Here is a 14,624-nt window from a genome sequence, read left to right as displayed (position 1 = left end):
ATATATATGTGTGTGTGTGTGTGTGTGCGCATGTGTGAGTGTGCATATGCATGTGTGTGAGAAAGTAAAATATCACACACACACACACATTCACACACACACATCTTTGGGGTTTCTGTATATCTCATGAAGTTTTGCATCAAGGAAGATCCTCTCTAAGGTACAGTCATGGGAAGACTAATTTTATGGAAAATCCATGATAAAAAGAGATTTGCCAGTGCTCTGCAACACAAGGATCAAAAGCATGAGATGTTCTGGTTTGAAACATAGAGTGCCAGCATGTCTCTGAAGACAAGTGTGTTTAAAATGATATTGGCACACACTCTTACTAACGTTATTATGAGAGAGGCTGCTGAATTTAGAGAATGTGCAGGAGACCCAAAAGAGGGACTTGCTAAAGAAGTTGATAGATGTATAATTGAAGGGGCAGTTTATAATATGAATTCAATGGAAACAGTAGGACCATCAGAGATAGTCACAGAGATGTTAAAAGTATCCTGCAAAGTAGGGCTCGAACAAGTTGCTCATGTAATCAACTATTCTCCATGCTAGGGAACTTGTCCAAAGGTAAGGCATTGACCAAGACAGCCGAACATTGGTGTCATCAAAAGTAGTACAGTCAGAACATAAAGACCAAGATCAGATACTGCAAGGTATCCTGTTAGACATTCTAACACATGCTATCCCACTGCTCTAGCCTGACACTTTACTTATCATCCCAAAGTTGACCTCTGCAGAATTTTAACTTTGAGAGTAGAGAACTACCAAGAAGCATTGATTCATTTACACATAAACATGCTCATATATACATAGATACATAGAATCATACATTCATCAAACAAGCTGGCACTCCATTGGTTGTAATAACGAGATTTCCAGTCAATCCAATCAACAAGTCTTGCCATGAAATTAACATGCAAGTGGCTGAGCACTCTAGACACACATACTCCTAACATAGTTCTTTGAGAGATTCAGTATGATACTGGAAGTGACAAGGCTGGGCTCTTGAAAAGGGCTTATAAAGTGGATAATATCTTTGAAATATAAGTACATTTTGCCAGCTAAGTGGAATGGAGCTGGGAATTGAACTTATGACCTTATGATCGTGAGCCAAAATACTCTAACCACTAAGCCACGTGCCACTAAGCCACATACATGCATATACTTTCAAGCTGTAATTATAGAAAAAACTGTGACTACAAAACACATTTTTCTTAGTATTATGAACTGAATAAGGATTTAGTTAACAGTTATAAAAGAGCAAAACAAAATCCTGCTTTTGGATATGTGAAGAGATTAACAGCATATTTGGACGATCTGCACCCAGAACTAAATTATTTCACTGCAAAGCAATTACGCCACCAAGTACATTTGTGGAACATTAGAAGAAAGTTAGATGCAGTAAGAAGCATGCCTCCCAACCACATGGTTCCAGGTTCAGTCCCACTGTGTGGAACCTTGGGCAAGTGTCTTCTACTATAGCCTCGGGCTGACCAAAGCCTTGTGAGTGGATTTGGTAGACAGAAACTGAAAGAAGCAGATCGTGTATTTATATATATGTATGTATTTGTGTATCTGTTTTTGTCCCGCCACCAATGCTTGACAACCAATGTTGGTATGTTTATGTCTCTGTAACTTAGTGGTTTGGCAAAAGAGACCAATAAAATAGGTACTAGGTTTTCATAAAATAAGACCTGGAGTCGATTTATTCGACTAAACATGGTGCTCCAGCATAGCCACACTCAAATGACTGAAACAAGTAAAATACTAAAAGAATAAATGTAACTTTATTAAAAAAAGATCTAAAATGAATGTTATTCTGAACAGAACGAACAAAACTGTGAAGAATATTACAACACAGTAGAAAGTTATTTATTTCAGTTCTCTTTTTTCTCATTGCTCTGCAATGTTTATTAGCTTTGTTGTATGGTAATTGTTCTTAATTGCTAAATGAATTCTCTGTAAATTATACTTTGAAAATAGCAAAGATATAAAAATAAATTCACTTCTCCACACCATGTAGTTTCACATTTAGCAACATTCCAACAGATAACATACACCTGCCAGCCAAACTTCAATACAGCAACTGACCACTGTCCCTCTACTACCACTAAGATAAATAGCAGTAGCAGGCACAACCACAACAGTCATTGTAGTAGTCAGGGTTATATATTAGTGAAACATCCCCTTAATAAAATTTTTCAAGAAACAATAACTTTGACTTTGAAGTACTCTTTTCAAGTGAAAATATTCTCTACCAAAGTAAGCAAAAGACCAACAGACACAATATTAAATGTTATTAATAAACTCGGAGAGGAGTATTTACAGCAGTGTAATGAATCCCCATTCTGGCAGATTAGCACCTCTTTGTATACTCTGTCTACTACTGCAAAGTAGTACATGAATGACACTCAAAAAGCCATCATGGTTCTTAAAGACAGAGAAAAAGATATATGATTTACTGAAGACCATCTGCCATGTGACAAAGCTTATTGGTTGCAAACAAGCAAATCACTTTATGATTTACCAACAAAAAGTGAAGAAAGAGATAGAAGTGATGTTTGGAAACAATAAAAAAGAGAACATTCAATTGCAAACTGATCAGCAGTAGGTAAAAGGTGTTACTGAGAAACGCAGACATCAAAGGAGAAAAACCAAAAGAAAAATAATAAGCAGAAAATTTAACCAGAACCAGGTAGCATGTACAGAGACATGAGAGGAAAAGCAATAAATGTCATAGAAGCTCCTTTGAGAGAAAACATAGTCTCCCTTCTGGAGGAAAATCTGGAATGAAGAGATGGAGTTTAACCAAGATGCTCTATGGCTGGAAGTAATTCGAAGCAATTATTGTCTCTGCATTGCACCCAAGACATACGTCATTGATGGTGATACCCTTATATTACAGGTACCTGGGGATAGATAAAAGCATACCTTACAATGTTACCTGAAACAAGGCACATGTAACTAATGAATATTACAGCTAAATAAAAAAAATATGGACCTCAGAACTATCTGCATTTAATAAAACAGTGGTTCACAATGTGTTTGCAGTACCAGCACTCATACCAACATTTAGGCTACCTGACTGGACACTTGATGAGATCTGAGTTATTTGATGTGAAAATCTAGAAGATACTGACCAGCATAAATAATTTTCACATCAACAGTGATGTACACTTCCTCTACCTGAAATGAAATCAAGTAGACAGAGGCTTAACATCAATCCAGATTGACTTTGAATGTCATATCATAGCCCTTCAGCAACATCCTTTAACCATCAAGTGTCAAAGTGCTTCGCTTGGCCAAGTTTATACACATGAGGCAGATAACATCATGAGACTTATAAAGCAGTTCCTTAAGCAACACTTCTTGTCTGATAACCTTGAATACATGTCCAAAGAAGTTGCATGACTCTACCACAGCATATCATTAGATGAAATGATGAATGTATATCAGCAGAAGGCCATGCATGCATATGTTAGCAGAAAGCTCCAGAATGACAGTTTAGAATGTCATCTGCATAAGCGAAAATGAAGTCCATACTCCGGACAACCTTGTTGACAAAACGTTGGAATGTACTAGCTGCATTTCATAGTTTGAACAGCATAGAGAGGAATTTGAAGGACCTGAACATCTGTGCTACACAATCAAAGAATGAATAATAAAGCCAAAACAACGTTTCAAGAATGAAAACATTTTTCAATTCAAAAGACACAACTCTGCATTTAAACTGGGCTAGAAAACTGTTGTATTATGCCAATTATCTACAGAAACTTGGACAATGTACATAGCTACAGTGTAAAAGATAGAAGCATTTGAGATGTGGATCTTTTGCAGATTGAGCAGGTTAAGCTGCAAAGACAAGATAATAAATTTTGAAGTACTAGAAAAGTTGAAAGTCCAAAGATACCTACTGTTGAGAATTAAATCCACAAAACTATAATATTTTAGACATACAATGTGCTATGAGTCACTGCCAAAGACCATCCTGACAGAAAGTGTTGAGGGGAAGACAGCAAATGGCTGTCAAAGACATTTATGAACTGACAAAATACATATATACATGCATACATAAAAAATAACACTCAAGTAAACAAACAAAATATTTTTTGAGGTTTAATGCCTGTTTGTCCCTTTATTTCATGAAATATAATCCTTGAATTAGTTCTTGCTTTTCAAAGTTTCAAATTTGTAATATTTTTAAAATAATAAATTTGAAAGCTTTTAAATCCAATTTGCATGATTTATACAATGACTGGAAAAAAAAAGAAAGAAACATTGTTGAAAGGGATTTATTTTCACAGAATTGTTCACAATAGGATTCAGCTCAAATAAAATCATGAATAAATTTCAAATAAAAATATTTCTCTCTTCATTGAAACATTAACACTAGAGGGAAATATTTCTCTCTTTCATTATCAAAGACTATATTATTGTAAAGTATTTTGTTTTCAATTTTATGAATTTTATACTGCAATTATTTAAGAGAATTTTTTCTAAAATTTAATGTCATTGAAATAATTTCATAAACCCTTAAACAAAATTATATACTTTGAAAATCTCATGTACCATTCTCTGAAAAGTTATTGCAACAGGCTCCATCCTAATTCTATATTAAAATAAAACAGTTTATTTTCAAAAAGTTGCACATTGGATGAAACTTGTTTAGTTTCATTAACTGTTATGAGTATAATTTTTTGAAATGCTATTCTCAAACCATATATGGAAATGAAAGTATGATTATAAATGGATTTTTTTCTTTTCTTTGTTGTAATTTATTAAAAAACTACCTTCTATAAAGTTGTTCTGTATGATGTCAGCATGAACTCTCAACTTGTTCTTTGTGGCATGCAACCAGTAATGGTAAAAACTACAAACAAAATGAAGAAGCAGGAGATAACAATACAGACAACTATTAAAAATACTCACAAAAGGAAGATTGTGCAACAATCATTTATTAACAAAACATAAATGTAATTAGAAGGACGCAAAGAGTATTGATTGACATGACAATTCTAAGAGTAAATTTCTAACCAGTTGAAAATACAACCTGAATAAAAAACATTGAATTATTCAGAGAAAGCTAGGTTCTTGCAATTTATGAAGAATTATTACAGCTTCAAATAATGTATCTCTGACTTTTTCCTGAGTTAATAATAATGATAAAATGTTTTAGATTTAAAATGCACTAGAAGCAAGATAAACTGAAAGAGGAAATATAAATAAGTGTTTGTTCATAATTAACAATCACATGAAATCAATTTAGGAAATGATAAGTGTTGAAATGAGAATCACAAATAACAACACATACACACACATGCACACACACACTTACATACATACAGACATATATATATTATAAATACACATACACACTCATGTACACACACACACATACATACATATATGTTATATATATATATATATATGTATATATATATATATATATACATGAACACACACATACATATATATTGTATAAACACACACACACACGGAAGATCTAAACATTTTTCAGTGTCAGGTTTCTGACAAAATTAATTTGAAGGAAGCCTCATATACAAAAGACAAAAGCAAATGTACCCTTCAAGTAATACAGTAGAATACAGAAAATATGTTCTCAACATTTCTACTGACTTGGAGTTGTTACATATGTCTGAGTGTAGTTCACAAGATCAGCACATTAATCAAGCTCTTCCTATCTTGCAGTTATCTCCTCCTGCTTCTAGCTTCCTCCTCCTCCCTCTTCTCTTCATCATCACTGATATCACTGCCACCACCAATGCCATCATCATCATCATCATCATCATCATCACCATCATCATCACCACCATCATCATCATCACCATCATTATTATTTTCACATTTATATTTCCATGCTGGCATGGGTTATACATGTCTTCTTCAAAACAGAATCTCTCTATTTGTTTCAATCATTCAACACCTCCTCAGTGAGGTTCAGCATCTTCAGATCAGCTTTTGCCACTGTACCTATTCCTCCTCACCCCCACCTCAGTGCTTTCATTCTTCACTCACATTTTTTCCACTTGTTCCACTTAGTACTTCTTTACCCAACAGTATCTTCTCTCACACATGATAACTGGTTCCTCCTATGCTCAGTTTTTCTGAATTCATTTGTTCTCTGGCATTCATGCACAACCAGTGGATCGTTTCTTTCCAGCATTCACATATGTTTAACATTCACTATCATTTATTACTGCACATTGTATACATGCTTATACAATTTGCCCTTTACTCAGGAAACAGACTCCCTTTATTGATAACAGAGATAATATCTCCCTAAACTTTCTCCTCCCCCATTCTTACTCTGGCAACTATACTTTTGGAATACCTCTTCCTCTGCTAAGTAGTTTACCTTGTTAAGAGAATCTATTGACTACTGAGAACTTTAAAAGCATTCTTACAGCTAACTACTCCTGTGTGTGTCAGTTATATGCAAAGTCTTCCTTTTCAGTCAACTTACTTGTGATACTGTCATACTTTTACATGTCCAGAGTTTCCACCTGATACATTTTATGGAAATTCTATCTACTGCCTTTCTGCAAATTGAACATCACCAAATGGTCTACTTTTAGCTTCTCTTTGAACCACATGCACCTGACATCTAGCTTCTCTTACTCACAGTTCCCTGCTTCATTTCAGTCTCTCCAGGCCCATATCTTAGCTTTTATGGCTCTGTTCTTTCATTCCACCATCATGTAACCTTCTGTTTTACTGGTATTTTGTTCCCGCCACACAGTTGATAGGCGGCTTGCAATAGATTGTCTTGTAGAAATTCCCAATTGTCTTCTCTATATTATAGTTTCTATCTCCTTCTCCTTCTCTGCACATGTTTCCTGTAACCACTCGGAACTTATGTCTGGCAGAAAATTTATATCAGTTCTCATTCTTTCTCCAGACTGTCCTGTGTTTCTGAGTGCATCTAGCTTCTATTCTGAAGTTACTAATCAGTAGCCAATATTGATTTGACCATTCTTCACCAGGAAAAGATCTAGTATTTTTTCAATACTCTGTTTATCTGGTTTGTATGTTCACCTGATTGATTGGTGGTCAGATGGTTGGTTTATTTTCCTTTAGTTAGTGTTGCAGATGGTTGGTTCATTTGCATCATCAAACTCTGAGAGTCTTGATCCTTTCTCATTTTTGTATCATATTCATAGCTTCCTCGTACACCTAACTATCAATCATGTTGTTACCTAACAAGTCAATTAAAGTCCTCAGCTGTAATATCAAGGTTGCTGTCATTCATTAATGAGGTATCTTGCAAGAGGGTCTCATAGAAATAGGATCTTTCTCCTCATCTGTCAGCTCTGATTTGGATGTATACACAGAAGTAATTGATGCTGTTATGCTGCTCACATCTAAGGTTAACTATTCTGTCATACTCTGATTACATACCCTGACTAATTACATTATCTATCCATTTCTCTGCCAACAGTATATCTACACCATTCACCCAAATCTTGTTATCAATACAGAAGAAGTGTTTCCTTTGTTTGGGAGGAATCTAGCTAAACCTCCTCTCCATCTAACCTCTTGTACACAGTGCACATTCAGTCACCTCTGCTCCAGTATCTCTGTACATTTTCCAGATCTATCTTTCATTGCACTGGCAAAGTTTTGTACCAATAACCAGTCATGGGTGGATTGTTATATAATATCTGTTTTTAGCATTTAAAATACAGTTTTTATGATTGTTTGATAACAAACAGAGGGTTCTCATACATTGTTACATGTTTTCACCTGACCAATCTCCCACCAAGGACAACACTGATATTGTGTTAGTCCTGTATATGCAATTAATGTTTTGATTTGATTTGATTGTCATGTTTTAATGCATTTTTACAGCAACATCTTTACATCATGAGTTGGGAACATTTATATTGTTTCACTAGCACCAGAGGTCTGTCAGAACTAAATTGCCCCATCTACATTGTATCAATTTTATTCAGGATTGCTGCTCTTCAATATAGGTTGCCTTCATTATGGCTTGCAGAGGCTGTGTTTCTCCTGTGCAAAATTTTCAGACTTTCTGTACTCCTTACATTAAGTCAGCTTCATTATGGCTCACATCTCTCAATAGTTCTGCTAAGAGTACTGATACTGAGGAACTAAAGAACCAAGAGGGAGGAAGGAGAGGGCTTACAGTGATTTTGTTTGGAGTGAATGAATTCCTTGAAATGGAAGAAAGATGAAGGAGAAACTTACAATAGGCTGGCTGTTATGATAATTGCAGTGTATGAAATTCTACAAATGGAAAATTGGGGCAGCTTGTAGTATATTGGTAGTTGGCTGTAATTAAAGAGTGGCTAGCCTGTAGTACCAGGGTGGGTACTAGTAGTAATTCAGATTAGAAGTTAACCCATTCTGCTTGTTCAGACAGAATTTGCAAATATTCCTTTAATAGATGGGATTTTACTCAAGAATAGATAGTGGCAGCAGCAGCAGATTTTTCTGAAAAATAAGCAGCAGATAATTTCTGAAAGTTATAATTTCTAATATAATAAATAAATAATGATAATTTACTTATCTTAATTACATATAAATACATAAACTAATTAATACAAAATCTCATTATACAAACAAATCTTTGCACACTTAGTCCAAACAAGTAGGGTAGAGGTGGGAGTCTTTATGTAGTTACTCAATGTATTAGTTATAGAAAACAGATCTCCTTCAAGTCTCCTCCTGGGTTGGGAAGGGAGAGAGTGACATATTTCATAAGTAGTCTTAGGTATCACTAAAAACAGATAAAATATTAATTATGATGGCCTGACTTTATTGATTTCTAACATAGACACAAGGCTGCATGTTTAAGGAGTATTATCAATTCAACAAATCCCAGTAATTGATCAGTATTTATTCTCTCAATCCTTGGAGATTGAAAGATAAAGTAAATTTTGAACTAAGGCCATTCAAGAAAGCAACTAAATGCTAGTAAGCATTGTGTGCTATGCTTAACTGAATTTGCCATCTTACCATCTTCCAGAGACTAAATTATACTAAGGTCTAATGTAATCACATTCTTATAAATTATGGGAGACAAGAAGAGGGGTACAAAATTTGACTAGTACAAAATATTGTTACCATTGACTATAATATATTCTAAAGAATTTGACTGAGAATGTTTGCTTTATTTAAATATTTCATTCTTTATTAGTTGTACTAAGAAAGTAATATAGATTTATTAGGTATTTGATTTCTTTTATAAGTTAAAGAATAATCTCTAATTAATAATTGTGAATGTATAATAATTGAGAAATCACTAGATTTATAAATTCTATTTAAATTCTATACAAAATATTACCATATTAAATTCTATATAAAATCTTACTCCTCACCTGGGCCTGCGAATGCTTTTGATTTCTCTTCTTTGATACTAGCTCAGAATTCAATAATAAATTTTCAGCACTGATTCATCTCAACAGCTAGCATTTATTTACATTATATTTTGAATAATTAAAGTGACTGTTGAATAACATTCAAATTAAGAAATAATTAAAAATTAGTAAGTTTTGTTGTGTTTTGCACTATTTATAAATGTTCATATTCAATGTTTTAGAATTTCAAATTTATTATTTTATATTGAAACAAATGCATTTTTATTGCTACTTTCTGTTTATGCTGTGGGCATAAATAAATGCAGAAATTTCTAATCAAACATTTTGAAAGATTCTAGAAGAAAAAAGGAAATTCATCAAAGTTAGCTTTGGGGTAAAATTGATTCTCTTTAAAATTGCAAATAAATGATTTAAATGAAATAATACCGAAAATAAATTACAATGTAAGCAATGTATTCATTCAATATTTGAATACTTCAGCATAATGACACTGTCCTAAGTACAAACTTTGTTTATTTTTATACATGGTCAGGCAACAAAGAATTTTCAGCAGAGAATAAATCGATGAGAGTTCATTACCATGTCATGGTTATCAAAAGAATTTGATTTTAAAATACTGTAAGAAACATTTAGTATCAACTTTTGATTAATCATCATCAATATCATCCCTCCTCCATTCTTATTCGTCTCCATTGTCTTCTCCTCCCATCACCATCCTGTTCCCCTCCTCCTTAACAGTTGTGAATGTATTTCCTGTATAACTTTGTTACAAATCTGGTGAAAGATTTGGTCACTTCTTGATGTGAACTTATCAGTCATCATAGTCTGTAAAAGTATTATAAAATATTATCCACACAGTGGAACTGATCTGGAAACACTTCTTATGAAGTTTTTAGTTATTGAGGTTTTACAGAGAGGGGAAACCAACACTTTTTGATCAATGCAGAAAATGGTGTCAGCAGTCATTGAGCATGTGCACTATGTAAATGTTGATGGTTATGAAGTTCTAAAACACAGGTAATAGAAGTTATAGTGAAGCATTCATAGAAATCAATATTGTATAGGAATATTTTGTTTCTTGCAGTTGATCTTAATAATACAAGTTAACTGCAATAAAAAAAATTGAATGAAATTATCTGAACATAGGAATGCTGTTGGATTGTAAGAAGTATATAAGAAACCTTGGAAATAACTTTTTTAACCCCCAAGCACTCAGATTATGCTGTCAAATGTAATACCAATTTATTCACATTGTTTTGATTTAATCATCCATTATCTTGTTGCTTCAAGAGTTCTGTGATGATTGCTTACTTTTAGAATTGTAGGATAGGTATGACAAGCCAGATTTGACCAGTTTGAACATAAAACAGGAAGAAATTTTGGACCTGATATGGTCAGTTTAATTACTAAAGGGTTAAACCAGTGAATTTTGTCACTTGTAATAAAATATTTATAGATTTAACTTCTTAAATGTTTTTATTGAAGAAGTCAATAAAAGTCAATAGAAGTCAACACCACCCATTGAGACAATCTAATTTTTTAATAATTATTTTCAAAATTAGATTTACACTTGTATCAAGGTTTAAATCTGTGCTAAGCTTTAGATCAAGGGCATATGGCTCAGAAGTTATGGTATTCAGCTCACAAAATTAAGATCATGAGTTCAATTCCCAGCAGTGCATTGTGTTCTTGAGCAAGACACTTTATTTCATGTTGCTTCAGTCCACTCAGCTGGCAAAAATAAGTTGTAACTGTTACTCAAAGGACCAACCTTGTCACATTCTGCATCATGCTGACTCACCCTAAGAACTATGTTAAGAATACACATGTCTGTGGAGTGCTCATGTTAATTTCACGAGCAGGCTGTTCCATTGATCAGATCAAGTGCCAGTTATTTACATCAGAGACAATGCTTAATCTTGTATCAAAGTTTACTTATATGTTAACCCATTTGACACCAACCCATCTGAAACTTTCTCTAGGTTCTATGATTCAAACTTCCACTTTTAAATCGATTTAAATTAAAATCTTCCATCAAAATCCCATGTTAATTTATCTTCTAAACATCAGCTTAACAATGACAAACTTACTTAACTAAATTCTTCATTATTTTAAAAATTGGTTGAAAGGCAAAGTATTTCAACTGAAATATATTAACAAAGTGTTGATGTTTAGATTTGTTTTAAGGCTCACTTATGTCAATGTTTACATTTATATCAAGGTTTACACTTGTAAAAAATTACCAGTGTAGAAAGTCACCAATTTAGTGAAAGGTTACCATTTAGTAAGGGTGCATTTATTGCGTGAAAGTTGGTTGAAGGAAAAATATCAGAAAGCATTTTTTATGACAAAATATTTTTTAATCAACATGAGCTGACAAGTAATAAGAGTGTAGCCCGTGTGTGTGTGAGTCAGGGAAAGCTGTTATCACTTATGTTAGAAATAAGAATTTAGTGGTAAGTCGAGAGCCAATATAATTCAGAGTTAGCTGTGCCAAGTTGATGTGCAAGTGAAAAGCTGTTCATGGTATTACCAGTTGAGATATGATATAATTCAGAGTTAGCTGTGTGAAGTTGATGTGAAAATGAAAAGCTGTTCCATGTTGAAAGAGAGATGTTACTCTTCTGCTGGCTATCTACTAACTGATTTAAAACTCCCACTTCTCTGCTAGGGCAGAGAACTGCCTCTAGTATTCATATGTGCCCAGCCCTGATTGGCTTGAGTATTCCATAGAACAACTGTGCTATGATACGACAACAAAACTAGCTTTCCTGATTTGCTACATTACTACAAGTCTACAGACTACAAGTTGATACAAGCAACAGTAATGTGGCAAAAAAGAAGATGATTATGCAGAATGAAATGCTCAAACAAGGGAAAAGCATGAGTACATCAAGAAAAGCAATATTACAAATGCCAGAAAAGGCATGTATACAAAAATGAGAAAATGACAGGCACTTAGAGCAAGTTCATATATATATATATATATATATATAATATACAGTCTGACGGGCCAGGATCCAACAAGATCAATGTGGGTGTGACAGAAGTGTGTATCTGATATGCTGAAGGTGCCAAGGGGTACAACATTGACAGTGGGCAATGGAGGCAATACCAAGACCAGTCAGTGATGTCACACCTTATGTTGGCCAGAAGAATCTAGCCGTAATGAGCTTCACTGAAGTTGAGGCCCCAGGATGCAATAGATTAGGCAGGGCTTCAAAAACAGCTTGTCTATGGATCTCTGGAATGAAGAGACAAGGTGAATCTGTTGATACGTCACACAGGATCTGTTTGGCAGAGGTTGGCAATGGCAAATATTTGAATTTGCATGTTGCAAGTTCAGGAGAAGACATCTTGATTGAGTCCAGAGGAGGTTGATCTGAGGACAAAACATTCAGGTGGATATCTACATTGGATGCTAAAGAATTGATTGGCAGATGAGACAATGCATCTACAGAAGTGTTTTGTGCACTGGAGATGTATTGAGTATCGTTGGTGAATTGTGATATAACGTCAAGGTGTTGAGTCTCTCTTGGTGAGTACTTCTCTGGCTTGGACCACAAGGCAAAGGTAAGAGGTTTGCAAGTGTTGCTGATGAAATTGCTGTAAAACAACATCGATTGCAGTGTCTGTTATATCAACCACAAGCAAAAGCTTTGAATTGGAGACAGAGTATGCAAGGAGAGTTGCGTTAGAAGTTCATGTTTCACAGCATCAAATGCTTTGGTCTGAGTAGGAGTCAGTGAAATGGTTTCATTCTTCATGCATCAGTTCTGGAGAAGCTCAGTGAGTGGAGACAGGAGTCCAGTACAGTAAGGAATGAATAGACAATAGAAGTTAAGTTAGCCAAAGAAGTGGTGTAACTGATGAAGGGAAGTTGTTGGAGGAGTGTCCTCGATAACTCAAACTTTGTCTGGTAGAAGTCGAATGCCATCTTTGTCTATGATGTGACCATGGTGGTGTGCAAGAAAATTAATCCAAAGTGAGGCCAGATATGCACATTGAGTCCAGCTGGCAAGAAGGGTAGCCATATTGAAAACAAATGCACCCACATGGTTTAAGTGAAAAATGAAGCTAGTATGTTACGTATGTCGCTAGTGGTTTGTTTGTTTTCTTTCAAAAATATTTCTCTGAAGACATATTTTGATGTTGAGTCATCACCAATGTAAAAAAGTCACCAATTTAGAGAAAGGTCACCAGTTAGTGAGGATATATTTATCGTTTGAAAGTTGGTAAAAGGAAAAAAAGCGAAAATATTTTATCAATTAACAAGAACTGACAGGTAGTAGGAGTGTAGCCACTGTGTGTGTATGAGACATGGAAAGCTGTTATCACTTACCACTAAATCTTATATCTAATGTAAGTCGAGAGCTGATATAATTCTGAGTTCGCTGCACGAAATTGATGTACAAACAAAAAGCTGTTCCATGTTGAAAGAGAGATGTTACTCTTCTGCTGGCTATCCGCTAACTCATTTAAAACTCCCACTTCTCTGCTAGGGCAGAGAACTGCTTCTAGTATTCATACGTGCCCAGCCCTGATTGGCTGGAGTATGCCATAGCACAACTGTGCTATGATGCAACAACAAAAATAGTTTTTCTGACTTGCTACACATTCATATCAATGTTTACATTCATTTTATTTACTTTTGTATAAATGTTCATATTTGTATCAATGTTTATGATTTACATATGTTCACACACTTATCAAAGTTTACATCATTTATCAATATTTACATTAGTATCAAGAAGGTAGTGAGCTGGCAGAATCATTAACACTTTGGGGAAAATGCTTCGTGGTATTTCGTCTGTCTTTACATTCTGGATGCAAATGCTGCCAGTGTCAACTATGCCTTTCATCTTTTTGGGGGTCAATAAACTAAGTACCAGTCGGTTACTGAGATTGATGTAATCAACTTAACCCATCTCCTAAAATTGCTGGCCCTTAGATTTACATTTGTATAAATGTTTATATTTGTATCATTATTTATTTCTGTATAAATATTCGCATTTGTACCATTGATTACATTTGTACCATGGTCCACATTTATATCAACGTTTATATCTGTATCAAAGGTTTACTTTTTTATCAACATTTATGTTTACATCAAGATTTATATGCGTGATATGCTTTACATTTGTAGCATGGTTTGAATATATCACTATCTTCACTGACTTCTGGAAATTAAATGTTTCCGTCCGTCCGTCCGCGCGTGTGTGTGTGTGTGTGTGTGTGTGTGTGTGTGTGTGTGTGTGTGTG

General features: G+C 34.4%; 1 long non-coding RNA gene across 2 annotated transcripts; it reads right to left on the bottom strand.

Moving 5' to 3' along the window:
- Window positions 1-4,103: 4,103 nt before the first annotated feature.
- On the bottom strand, window positions 4,104-14,540 carry LOC106883962 (uncharacterized). Of its 2 annotated transcripts, none has more exons than XR_001411182.2 (4): window positions 13,705-14,540; window positions 8,230-8,475; window positions 4,791-4,870; window positions 4,104-4,255 (listed from the first exon to the last, which is right to left on the bottom strand). It is a non-coding gene; the product is annotated as an uncharacterized LOC106883962 (long non-coding RNA). The 2 variants fall into 2 exon arrangements; XR_008263698.1 differs by lacking the exon at window positions 13,705-14,540 and adding an exon at window positions 9,363-12,325.
- Window positions 14,541-14,624: the final 84 nt, after the last annotated feature.

Source organism: Octopus bimaculoides, chromosome 3 (genome assembly GCF_001194135.2).
Source record: "Octopus bimaculoides isolate UCB-OBI-ISO-001 chromosome 3, ASM119413v2, whole genome shotgun sequence".
Lineage (NCBI taxonomy): Eukaryota > Metazoa > Mollusca > Cephalopoda > Octopoda > Octopodidae > Octopus > Octopus bimaculoides.
The sequence above is the reverse complement of the archived record's forward strand: the minus strand, read 5'-3'. Positions and strand labels throughout refer to the sequence as shown.